Source organism: Dromiciops gliroides, chromosome 3, assembly GCF_019393635.1.
Source record: "Dromiciops gliroides isolate mDroGli1 chromosome 3, mDroGli1.pri, whole genome shotgun sequence".
NCBI classification, from domain to species: domain Eukaryota; kingdom Metazoa; phylum Chordata; class Mammalia; order Microbiotheria; family Microbiotheriidae; genus Dromiciops; species Dromiciops gliroides.
In genome coordinates this window covers 508057463-508070046 of record NC_057863.1, presented here as the reverse complement: position 1 = coordinate 508070046, position 12584 = coordinate 508057463, and the positions used below count along the sequence as shown (strand labels likewise).

Here is a 12584-nt window from a genome sequence, read left to right as displayed (position 1 = left end):
GTGATTCCATTTATATAGAGAACTTTCCAGTAAGGAAACTCTCTCTACTAATGCAAATTTGCACCTTTTCAGCGAGTTATAATCTTAGGGAGTGGCCCAGCGCACTCACAGGTTAAGTATCTGATCTAGGGTCACACAACCAATATATTTCATGAAAACAACAACAACAACAACAACAATAACAACAACATTAGAACCCAGGTCTTTCTAGTTACAAGACTAGCTTTTTAACCACCATGCCTTACTCTTTAGAAAATTAAAGTTCAGAAACAGGACCATAGGGTATCATAGAGAGAGAGCAATGGCTATAAAGCAGGAACTATTAAACAACAGATGATGAAGAGGTTAAGAAAGTTTTAGGAGTTAGAAGAAATGAAAGGATAAAGCATTTATTTGCAGAATTAGGGGCAAAATCATGTCTGCCTCTATAAATTACACTGGTATAAAGAAAAGGCCCAATTAAAAAAAAAAGTCCAAGGGTTTCTGGGCTCAGAATCTGGATGAAGACAGAACTATTAACTTCAGTGTTCTTTCTTATTTGTGCAGTGGAGCCATCTGGACTGGAAACCGGGGCATCATTTTAACAAGGCATCCAGAATCATAGCATTACAGAGTTAAAGGATGTGAGAGGAAGAAGGGACCTCAGTAACCATCCATGTCCAATTCATAAAAAATGAATTCATGTTATAACAATATATATGACAAGTGGTCATTCAGCTTCTCTGTGAAGACCTCCATAGAGAGGAACTCTCCCCCTCTTGAAGCAGAGCATTCCACATTTTCACAGTTCTAATGCTTACAAAGTTTTGTTTTGTTTTCCCCATGGACATAAACCTGAATTTTTCTCTTTGCAATTTTCACCCCTTGCTTATGATTCTTCCTTCTGAAGCCAAATATAAAAATCCTCACCCCAATTCCACATGATCACCCTCGAATACTTAAAGACCATTATCATATCCCCTCCTCTCTACCTCTTCAAATATTCTCCAACAAACTCAATATTTGTTTTTCCTTTTAATTTCATACCTATATGTCCAGAGGCAAATAGATTCTAAATTCCATATATTTGGATTTTTAAAATACTTAAGTGTATGAATGACCTCAACTGTGAAAATTAAAGGTGAACAAAATCTTTCATATTTTCTCTTCTGAATCCCTAATTATTATAAGATTTGTTTTTTCTTAGTACATATTATAATTTACTGCTTTTGTTATTATGTCTCTGAAAATGTTGAGAAGTTACTTTACCTTTGGGAGTGTTCTTAAAAGGGATTTATCTTTTCCTTTTAGTAAAATATTCATTTGGAGACCAGAATAGTCTTATGCGTATAGAAACTAACCTCTATCCCCCACTTGAGTGTTAGCCAATTCACAAATCATCTTCTCCTAATTGGATCTAATCCATAGAAAAGACCTCACATTAAAATGGAATTCACTCAGGTAATAAATGGCTACATTAAAAGAAATATTGCAATTTCAAGTCAGTAACATAACCTTAACTTTATATAAATAGCCTATCAAATAACCAGCTTTAAAGAAAAATAAATCAAGTACTGAATAGAGGGTATAGTTATGCATAAAAATGTAGAATCAGAAATGAAATTATTAAATAATACTATATTTTCTCTTTACAAGCGCACATGATGTAAAATAATCAAATAAAATCCACCATTGTGAGAAAACTGCTAAAAGACTATTACTGTTAATATGTTTTCCATGCCCTGGCATTCTGTGATGAATACTGTTTTCTAGAATACAAAACACTTTAGTCTCGTTATTTTTCCTGAAGGAAAATATACTGCTCTTGGAAAAGTCTGTATATACTTTTAACTTAATGAGAACAAATTCATATAAAAACAAGGCATCAAAATCCTCCCAGTCCTTAGTCCCAGCATAAGAAAAGTTTCTTCTTCTTCTTGAGCTCCCCAGTTTTTCCTTATGAGTTCCATCATCATCAATAAACCCTGAAGGATAATAATACATTAGTCAAGGCACCCTTGCTCAGACACTCTCTCTAATACACTAAACTCTACTCCTACTGAATTAAAAGATTAAAAATAAACTAATTACACAGAATTTAGCAGCCTAAGCAACCAGTTCTAGCCACCTGGTTTGCAGCTGCTATGGAAACCACTCAATTAATCAAATTATATTTTCTCAATTATTGAAAGAAACAAAGATGTAGACATGTAAATCCAGTTTTATAAAGTTACAGTGACTAAACAGGACCACTGGGAGATTGGTATTTGCAGGAGAAGTTCCAAAATTCCAAAATGTTAATAGTCTTATCATAAGAGCCTTGAAAAGGCTGTTGCAAAAGCATGTGGGATTTAAAATAAAATACCAAAAAAAAGAAGATAATTTTTTAACGGTTAAGGAAATTTATTCTAAGCTAGGAAAAGCCTATATTTTCATATTGCTTTGCCCAGATTTTTATATTTTTTCCCATGGTTTACGGCTATGTGGTTCTGAAAATATCTTCAAATGAATTGCTCTCGAAAAAGAAAGTTGGTAGAAGACTCACTTATTACATCTGTTGCTGGGGAATGGTATGCTGTAACTTCAATGTAGCTAGAAATGCAGACTGTGCATTGGAATATATGAGACAATTCATGAGTTTCCTTCCTTTTGGATATAAATTGACTGCCTTTCTATCTTGGGTCATGCTGGTTTAAGGAAAAATATTTAATTTTGTTGTTCAGTCATTTTCAGTCGTGTCTGACTCTGTGACCTCACATGGGGTTTTCTTGGCAAAGATGCTGGAATAGTTTGCCATTTTCTCCTCCAGCTCATTTTACAGGTGAGGAAACTGAGGAAACAGGGCTACATGACTTGTCTAGTAGAATGTGTCTGAGGCCAGATTTCAATTCAGGAAGATGAGTCTTCCTAATTTGAAGACCTACAGTCTATCCACTGTGCCACCTAGCTGCACAAACAATTGACTAATTATATTAATGTCATATCAAGAAAAATACCATGGGCTTTATCCCCAGGTCTTAATAAGATTTTTAGAAAATCAAAAAGAACCCTACATACACACAAAAAAAGCTCACTCCATTGGCCTGGCAATGCGCAGACATTTATTCTGTCTTGTACTCATCCTAACATCTGATGTCAATAGAAGCATGAAAGTGACCATGTGCAAAGAGGCTGCCCTCAGTGTTGAGACAGCTCTGGGTGGGGAGGCAGATAAGAAGCAAGAGGAATCAGTGTGAAAATAATGTGGCTTTGGAATCGGAAAACTTATATTTGATGCCCAACTCTCACTTTACCCTATTTTTTGTGACTTTAAACCTGTCATCTCATAACCAAGTCACAGTTTCATTATCCATAAAATGAGGGAATTAGGTTGGAGAATATCTAAGATTTTTTTCTTGAAGGCTAACATTCTTATTCTCTTATTCTAAAAAGCAATTTGATGAAGAAGCATAGTTGATCACAACTTTCCAACAAATTATTCAGTAGCCTGAAAAACCTAGATAAATAAATGATAGATTCTTCTGGACACATATTCCCTATCTTTCCATTCAGAACTTGGAGTGATATCATTACTCAAGAGTAAATATTATCTAAGCATACATTGAATTTTTGGTGTATTTCAAAATTCAGCTTTTAGACTAAGTCACATATGATTTTTTTCTGATTCTCCTGGCTCTTAGTGCTTTCCCCAAAATTACAAATAAACAAACAAGGAAAAATGCATGTATTTTGTATGCATGCATGCATGTATATACACATGTATTCATGTATGTGTGCATGTATGTAATCTATTATTTCTCTTACAATTACTTGATCAATCAATCTAGCTATCATCTAATTTATGTGAGAGGCAGTATGGCCTAATGAATAGAAAGCTTGTCCTGAGGCCAGTACAATAGGAGATCAAGTCTTGACTCTGACACAGACTACAGGAGTCTGGGCAGAATCCTTAACCTCCCAGTGTCCACGGGGAATTCTTCAAGATTAAACAAGAAGAACCTATATTAGTAGAAGGAGTTTCCTCATAAATGTGTTACAAATACCAATGAAATTTCAAGTCTTCTCCCTATTTCTTTCCTAAATGTTCTCTCCCCAGAGGACAATAAGCTCTTTGAAGTGGAGCTTTCATTTTTGTATATGCTTCCTCAATACTTAACACATAGTAAGAGCTTAACAAATGCATATTGACTGATTATGAATAGTGTGTGTGTGTGTGTGTGTGTGTGTGTGTGTGTGTGTGTTTGGAGGACCATGTCACCTGAATGATTTTTAATAGAAATATGAATTGCTCTTATATGGAAAGAACTAAATCAACACAAATGGAATTTTAGTTTCCCTAAACATTTCTAGAACTTAAAAAATCATATTAAAATATTTCAGGCATTTTGACTAGCAGCATAGTATCTTCAGTAGCAGCAACAGTAGCATTATTTGCAAAAGCATCAATAATAGTAGAGGCATTGAGGTAGTAGAATTGGTAGTATCCTGGACTTAGATTTGACTTCAACCACCTTAGACATAATTAGATGTGCTATGCTGCTAAAGACATGTAACCTCATTCAGCCTCAGTTATTTCATCTGTAAAATTAGGATAATAACAGTACTTATTTAAGAGAGCTTTTGTGAGGATCAAAGGACAATATATGGAATCCATTTTCAAAATTTAAATATTAAGTAAAATCTTGCTATTTTTCCTATACTAGAGATGTGATACACATCTAGGTGACAGCAAGATACTATTACAGTTTGGCAATTTTCCTTATTGTGGATCATCAAAAATCAAAATGAGGGAACAGCTAGGTGGCACACTGGCCTTAGATTCAGGAGTACCTGAGTTCAAATCCGGCCTTAGACACTTGACACTTACTAGCTGTGTGACCCTGGGCAAATCATTTAACCCCCATTGCCCTGCAAAAAATATAAAAATTAAATAAAATATAAACAATGAAAGGACCTCTTACAAATAGAAATAATCATGTATGTACTAAGTGACATTGTTGCCTAATGAATGGAAACTATTAATTTCTATTGGGAAGAAAAGAAAACAAGCAACCACCATAACCACAAAGAAGAAAAACTCATGAACATCTTAAATTATGCTGATTATTGTATACAAGTTATGGAAGCATGTAAAAATTACAAGGGTCTATTCCAGTTCACAAAGTCTAGAAAAGAAAAGTTCCTAATAGAACACTGTGTTGCACTGTATGAAAAAAAATGTGAATTTTCCTTGAGGAAAAAAAAGAAGGCATATTTTTAGTCATTAATTTTCTATTTTTGTTGTAGCTTTCTTAATTCTTCTAAAGGGTTGCTTTGTAATGGTTTTCAAGAATTTTGAAGATTGTAATATCATTCAAAGTAGAAAATGAAGGGATAAGAATTTAAGTTGTAACCAGTCTCACAATCAGACTTGTTTTGTTTGGTCCAAGAGCAAAAAGCCAGTAACAAAATCAAAGTTGGGGAGGATTAAATTTAGGCTTTATTCAAGGAAGAGATTACCAACAACTAGAACCAACCAAAAATAAAATGGGATGATGTGAAAATAGAGAATTGTCCTTCACTGAAATTTTTTTGAGTAGATGATTGATGAGATCTTATTAGAAGATTGAATTAGATGGTTACTAAAGTCCTTGCTAACTCTAAAATTCTGTTACTGTGAACTATATTCAGCAATGTATTATAGTGATTTTCTGCTATTATATTCCATTTTTAATGAATAGCTAATCAATTTAGAGAGCTCACTGTATGCAAACTCACATGGTTCCATGTGGTTGGTTGGAGGTGGAAGAAACTGGGAGGTGGTCAATTTCAGTTTCATATAAGTAGGGATATTGATGTCCTAAATCACAATGGGCTGTCTTATGAGATAGAACATTTCTCATTGCTAGAGAAGTTGAAATAAGCTCTAGATGGCCATGTGTCAAGAATATTTGAGACAGAAGATCCATATTTCAAGAATATGGTTAGACTCATTGAATTTTGAGATCTATTCCAACATTGAGTCAGTGATTCTAAGGTCAATATTGAGCGTGGAGTGTAGATGAAAAACATAAACCATTTCAAATACAAATGACTTAAACTGTGTTACTGGTTACATCTTAACTCTTTCCTTTATTTTTCTCATTTGTGAATTGCCCTTAAAGTTGTGTTTATTTTAAAATCAGGATCAAGGAACCATAAACATTATCTAATCCAATTCTTCCATTTATAAAGAAGAAACTGAGGACAGTTGCAAGATGGTGAACAGTGTGGAAGTAAAGGTACACAATATCCTCAAAATCCACCAGACCTTGAACTCACAAAGAACTCAACAGAAACAGCTGCTCTTACTGAAGGCAAGCTGTGCATTTCAAATGGTTATGAGTCTTAGAGTTTCTGAACTGCAAGTACTTTTGGGCTATGCCAGAAGGAACAAGCATGGGCATAAACATGAACTACTCACAAAGCACTACATTTGTTAAAGGCTGGCTGCAATCTTGCTGTACAAATGAAAAATAAAGACCTTTATAGGAAATGCTGACACCCTGACTTATCTATTCCCAATGTACACTCAAGCCCCACACCAGCAACTTTGTCTCTGTCTACTATTGCATAACTTTCTAATTATGGTCACCCAGCAACATCACCATTACTTCCTGTTTATTTTCTGGGAACTAAACATGAACTGGAACTACCTCATTTTACATTTGCTCTTCACCCTGTCCATCAAGTTATAAAACTTCAGAAATTACTATTTCATTTTATGATCTGACAGATGAACTGATAAAGCCCACCTGTCTAACATTGGACAACAGTCAGCATTTTTGAGAAACCTCCTTTGCATTTGCACTGATTCTACAACAAGTGCAACAAATCAGTAATTCCATGGATAATTCTGGGAGTAAATGTAAGTTCACAGTACAGGTCTAGCTAAGGTTTTGTTTATCCAAAACCAGCAGTCCACAAGATCATTTCCCACCCAATCTCTGTGTAAAAGTTAATGGGGAAACCTTATATCCTTCCAGGCTATCTATCTTCCACCTACCAAAATGGTGTGGAATCAAACCAAACCAGCTGACCAATTAATATCACCTCACTTGTCCAATTGTTCACAACTGTACCAAACATCATTGTTGCTTTCTGGACTGCAGAAATATGAAGAAACTATTAAACGACAGTATATCTTGTAAAACAGTTGTCCTCTATGGTTTTCCTTCAGAGGCTACAAGCAAAGGGAATAAGGAATGTGGATCATTCTAGAGCTTTAATTAAGGAGAAATTTACAATGGATTCAGACAGTGAAATAGCTATGAATAGTTTAAGGGTTTCTCTACTCTGTCCACTTGTTAAAATGTGCCTAACTATTCCATGTCGAGCACTGACGTGTTCACACCTGCAATGTTTTGATGAAACTCTGCATATTCAAATGAATGAAGAAAAGCAAATGGGTTTGTCCTGTATGTGATGAGAAGGCTCCAAACAAACATTATTGATGGTTTATTTACGGAAATCCTAAAGTATTGTACTGATTGTGATGAAATACAGTTTAAAGAGGATGGATCCTATGAGACTAAAAAAGAGAAGGTCCAGGAAGTTTCTGCTACATATAGTGTAGTTGATGGATGCTTGGGCTCTCACTTGGATCACCAGGTATCTTCTCAACATCAATCTTCTAACAAAAATAAGAAGCAGAAGTAATTGACCTCACTATAGACAGTTCATCAGATATAGAAGAGGAAGAACCTGTCCTTCTGTGTCTCCTGTATCACCAGTAAATAGCAAAGGCATTCTAAATCTGCCTCATCAAGCAAATCCAGTGTCAAGAACCCCAAGCCTTCCCACTGTAGACACAAGCTACATTAATATATGCCGCATACAAGACTACAGCCACCCATTCCACATGACTCCCATGCCTCATGACTTACAAGGTTTAGATATCTTTCCTTCTTATTAGGAGACCATCAGAATTACACTAACTCCCTTCTTGTTGCTGCTGCAGCAGCTGTCACTAATGATCAAGACCTCTTATGTTTGTATTGTGGTTTTTTTTCATATGCTTCTTCATAGATTTTTTTTTTTTTTTTAGTGAGGCAATTGGGGTTAAGTGACTTGCCCAGGGTCACACAGCTAGTAAGTGTTATGTGTCTGAGGCCAGATTTGAACTCAGGTACTCCTGACTCCAAGGCCGGTGCTCTATCCACTGCGCCACCTAGCTGCCCCGATATTTCTTTTTTTAATAGTTTAATAGAATTTTATGTCCCAAAATATATGTAAAAAAAATAAAACAAATTTGGACATCAATTTTTTTAAAACTTTGTGTTCCAACTTCTCTTCCTGCTTCCTTCCCACCCCCCCACAAGAACGCAAGCACTTAAAAATAAGTTATACATGAGTAGTAATGGAAAACATTCCCACATTCGCTAGGTTGTGAGAGAAAACAGTCAAAAACACAAATCATCAGATCAAGGAATTGTCAAAAAAACCTTTTAAAAATGTATTTCCATCTGTTTTCAGATACTATCAGTTCTTTCTCTGTAGATGGATTTCAATTTTCATAAGTCCTTCAGGGTTATATTGGATCATTGCCTTGCTGAAAATAACCACGTGCTTCCCAGCAGATCATCTTACACTATTGCTATTATTTTGTATACAGTAGATTTCACTCTGCTTCAGTTCATATAGGTCTTTCCTGGTTTTTCTGATAGTATCCTCTTCATCATAATCTGTATATAGTACCTTAAACTTGATAGAGAATTTTCTTCATAATACCCCAGCAAAGTGGGTACCATATATTTTGCCATTATAATCAAGCATCATAGCTATTTCCCTCCATCCTATTCCCTTCCCATGATATTTACTCTATTTTCTATCTTCTTTTAACCTATTCCTCCTCAAAAGTGTTTTACTTCTGACTGTCCCCTCCCCTGCTCCACACTCCCTTTTTTCACCCTTCCTTCCTTATCCTCTTCCCCTCCTACTTTCCTATAAGGTTAAATAGATTACTCCTCCTAATTGGATGTGAATGTTATTCCCTCCTTGAGCCCACTAGGATGAGATTAACGTCTTTGAGCTAATTCTGTGTTCTAAATTTTTCTTCCTCCCTCCTTCCTCAACCCTCCCTTTGAAATCAAGTAATTCAATATGTCTTACTTGTGCAGTAATGCCGAACATCTTCACCTTCCTTGAAAGTGTTTTGCATTGTACTTCTCTCTCCCAACCTCTGACCCTTCCCTATTCCCCCCTCCCCACCTTAACTCCCTCCCCTCCCTCAGGGCAAAATTATATTACTATAACTACTTGAGTATGTATGTTAGACCCTCTTTGATACAATTCTGATGATATTAAGGTTCACTCACTCCCCCACTCCTTCCCCCTCTTCCCCTCCCCTCCCCTTCATAAGCTTTTTTATTGTTTCCTTCATGTGAACTACCCCTCCCCAGACCATCTCTCCCCATTTCCCCTCCCCCAGTCTATTCCTCCTACACCTCAACCCTATTTTAAAGATGTCATCATGGGTTAGTTAGGTAGCACAGTGGACAAAGCACTAGTCCTGGACACAGGAGGCCCCAAGGCCAAATATGGTCCCAGACATAAGACACCCCACCCTATTTGCCCCACAAAGAACAAAACATAAATGCTTTACAGATATCATCCCTTCACATTCAGTTCAGTCCTGTGTCTTCTGTGAATTCCTTACTGAGAAAGTTCTTATGAGTATTATCTTCCCATGTAGGAATGTAAACAGTTTGATCTTATAAAATCCCTCATGAAGTCTTTTTCCTGTTTATCTTTTTATGCTTCTCTAGGGTATTGTATTTGAAAGTCAATTTTCCTATTTATTTCAGGTCTTTTCACCACAAATGCCTGAAAGTCCTTTTTTTATTGAAGTCCCACCTTTTCCTCTGAAAAAGTATAACTGTTTTTCTGGGTACATGATTCATGGCTGTAGCCCCAGTTCCTTTGACCTCTGGAATATCATATTCCATGCCCTCCAGTCCTTTAATGTAGATGCTGCTAGATCTTCTTTTGGCCTTATTGGAACTCCACAGTATTTGAATTCCTTTTTTCTAGCCACTTGCAATATTTTCTCCTTGACCTGAGAGCTCTGGAATTTGGCTATAATATTCCTGGAGGTTTTCCTTTCAGTATCTCTTTCAGTAGGTGATTGGTGGAGCCTTTCAATTTCTATTTTGCCTTCTGCTTCCAGAATATCAGGGCAATTTTCCCTGACAAATATCTTGGAGGATGGTTTCTAAGTTCTTATTTTGGTCAAGGTTTTCAGGTAGTCCAATGACCTGTTTTCCAGGTCAACTGTTTTTCCAAGGAGATATTTCATATCACCTTCTATTGTTTTATTCGGTTGGATTTGCTTTACTGTGTCTTGATTTCTCATAGGTTCACTAGCTTCCATTTGTTTAATCCTAATTCTTAGGCAATCATTTTCTTGAGAGAGCTTTTCTATTTCTTTTTCCATTTAGCTTTTCAAACTGTTGACTTTTTCTCATGGCGTTCCTTCCTTGCTCTCATTTCTATTTCCATTTTTTCCTCCATTTCTCTAAATCTTCCTTCTATCTCTCCTATTTTCTCTTCAAAGTCCCTTTTGAGTACTTCCATGGCTTGACACCAATTTATATTTTTCTTGGAAGCTTTGAATGTTGGAGCTTTGACCCTGTTATTATCTTCTTCTTCTGAGGGTGTATTGTGGTCTACCTTTCCCCGAAAGAAGTTTTTGATGGTCTGCTACTTTCCCTGCCTACTCATCCTGGCTGACTATTTCTTGGCTTTTAACTCCTTCTTAAAGTGTACCGCTGCTTCCAGGACATACTGTTTGAGCTACAGTGTGGCCTAGGGGATGATTGGGCTTCTTCTCAGCCTGTCTGGTCTGTGAGTAACCATGACTCCTTTCTCTTGGACCTGGAAACAGAAGTCTGATTGAACTCTGATTCTCTATGGTCAGAAGCTTGGTGTGCCTGTACCCCTCCCCGACTGAGCCACCACTACTCGATTCAGCCCACTGGCTCAGACCCATGGTGCTCTGCCCCAACTCCTGGAGAGACTGCCTCCACTTCCCTCTGGCCTACCTTTGAGCCCCCTCACCAGTCTGTGATTGAAGCCTCAGAAGCTGCTGGTGCTGAAGACTCAGATGGCTGCTAGAAGCACCATCCAGTCCTGGCTGGGTCCAGACTGTGGGCTGAGCTGTTCAGCCTGATCAGTAGCTGATTGGAATTGCCCTCTTTTGCTGAGAAATAGTCTCACTCTGTTCTTATGTGCATTAGCCTGCTCTGGGTTTTAATTTTTTTATGGCATTATTTGGATGTGTGTGGACGGGTTTATCTGGAGCTTGTCAATCTATAGGGAATTTGAACATAAATATAGGAATGAGAGATTTTTTTCGCAATAGATAAATGATCAAACTATCAATAACTTTTAAAGAAAAATCTACAAGCTATCAAATCTCATCATAAAAAGGTCAAAATCACTAAAAATCAGAGAAATACAAATAAATATAATAGATAACACTTCATAGTTATCAAATAACCAAAGTTAGTAACAGACAGGGAATAGCATCATTTAAGGGTCTGTTTGAGGAAAGGTATGCTAATTTACTACTATCACATTATAGAAAAACTATTTAGAAATTTGTAAGGAAAGTTACTAAATTATTCTTACCCTTTGTCTCAGCAATCTTAGTACTATAATTACAACTTCAAGGAGGTCATTAAGAAACAATGCATATGTACAAAATGTTTAAAGTATTATTTATGATTTAAAAACTATAAGCAAAATATGTTCCCACCAATTAAGAAGAGATAAACAAATGGGAGTATTGGTAGTTAAGTAATTGAATATCCTATTTTTAAGAACAACAACAGCAGGAGCTTGCATTTAAATAATGTTTTAAGATTTGAAGATATGTGTCTACTAAGAGAAATTGTTTTACTATTATATTAATAACCAATTATTAATTTGGGATTCTGTTTTTTCTTTATTTCCTCATTGAAGTTCCAGCCCCTGTAAAAAATAAGTCTCTGAAGGACATGGCTGATTTATGAGATTATCCTAGACCTCAAGGAAACAAGTTTTTCAATCTTTGGTGGGGCCCCACCCAGCTAGGAGACCTAATTTTTCTTTAGTGTGTTAATAAAATCCAATCTAGGCAACTTCTTCTCCTGGGGAAATGAGTCCCTGTTTTTGTATCTATCCCTCCATGAGAGTTTAGGGTGACTCCACTCCAAAGGAGAAAAACAACCAGAGTGGTCTGGATTTAGATGGATTTCCCTGTCCAGATTGCTGGAGGTGACTGAGACTTATGATTAAGCTACATTGTCAGCAGGAGGAGCTGAATTTTCTAACCGATCTCCTCATTAAATGTCCATCAATCAGGGTTCATTTTCATTTGTCAGGGCATTCCCTTTCAAAAAGTATTTAAGGCAAGACATTCAGGCTTTCCATGTTTTTAATTTGTTTGGTTTTGGTCTTTGGTTCCCTAGAAAAAACTGTTAACCATCAATTTACTGATCATTCGGTACTCCAATTAATAAATTAACATTAATTTCCCAGAAAGTCTGTCTCTTGGGGTTTTTCATTCATTACAGTACAGAGGGGAGAGAGAGAGAGACAGAGAG

The 12584-nt window shown here is 36.3% G+C and overlaps 1 pseudogene; it reads left to right on the top strand.

Annotated features, from left to right (window-relative positions):
- The first annotated feature begins 6245 nt into the window (after window positions 1–6245).
- Window positions 6246–12011, top strand: LOC122747854 (annotated as a pseudogene).
- The last annotated feature ends 573 nt before the right edge of the window (window positions 12012–12584 follow it).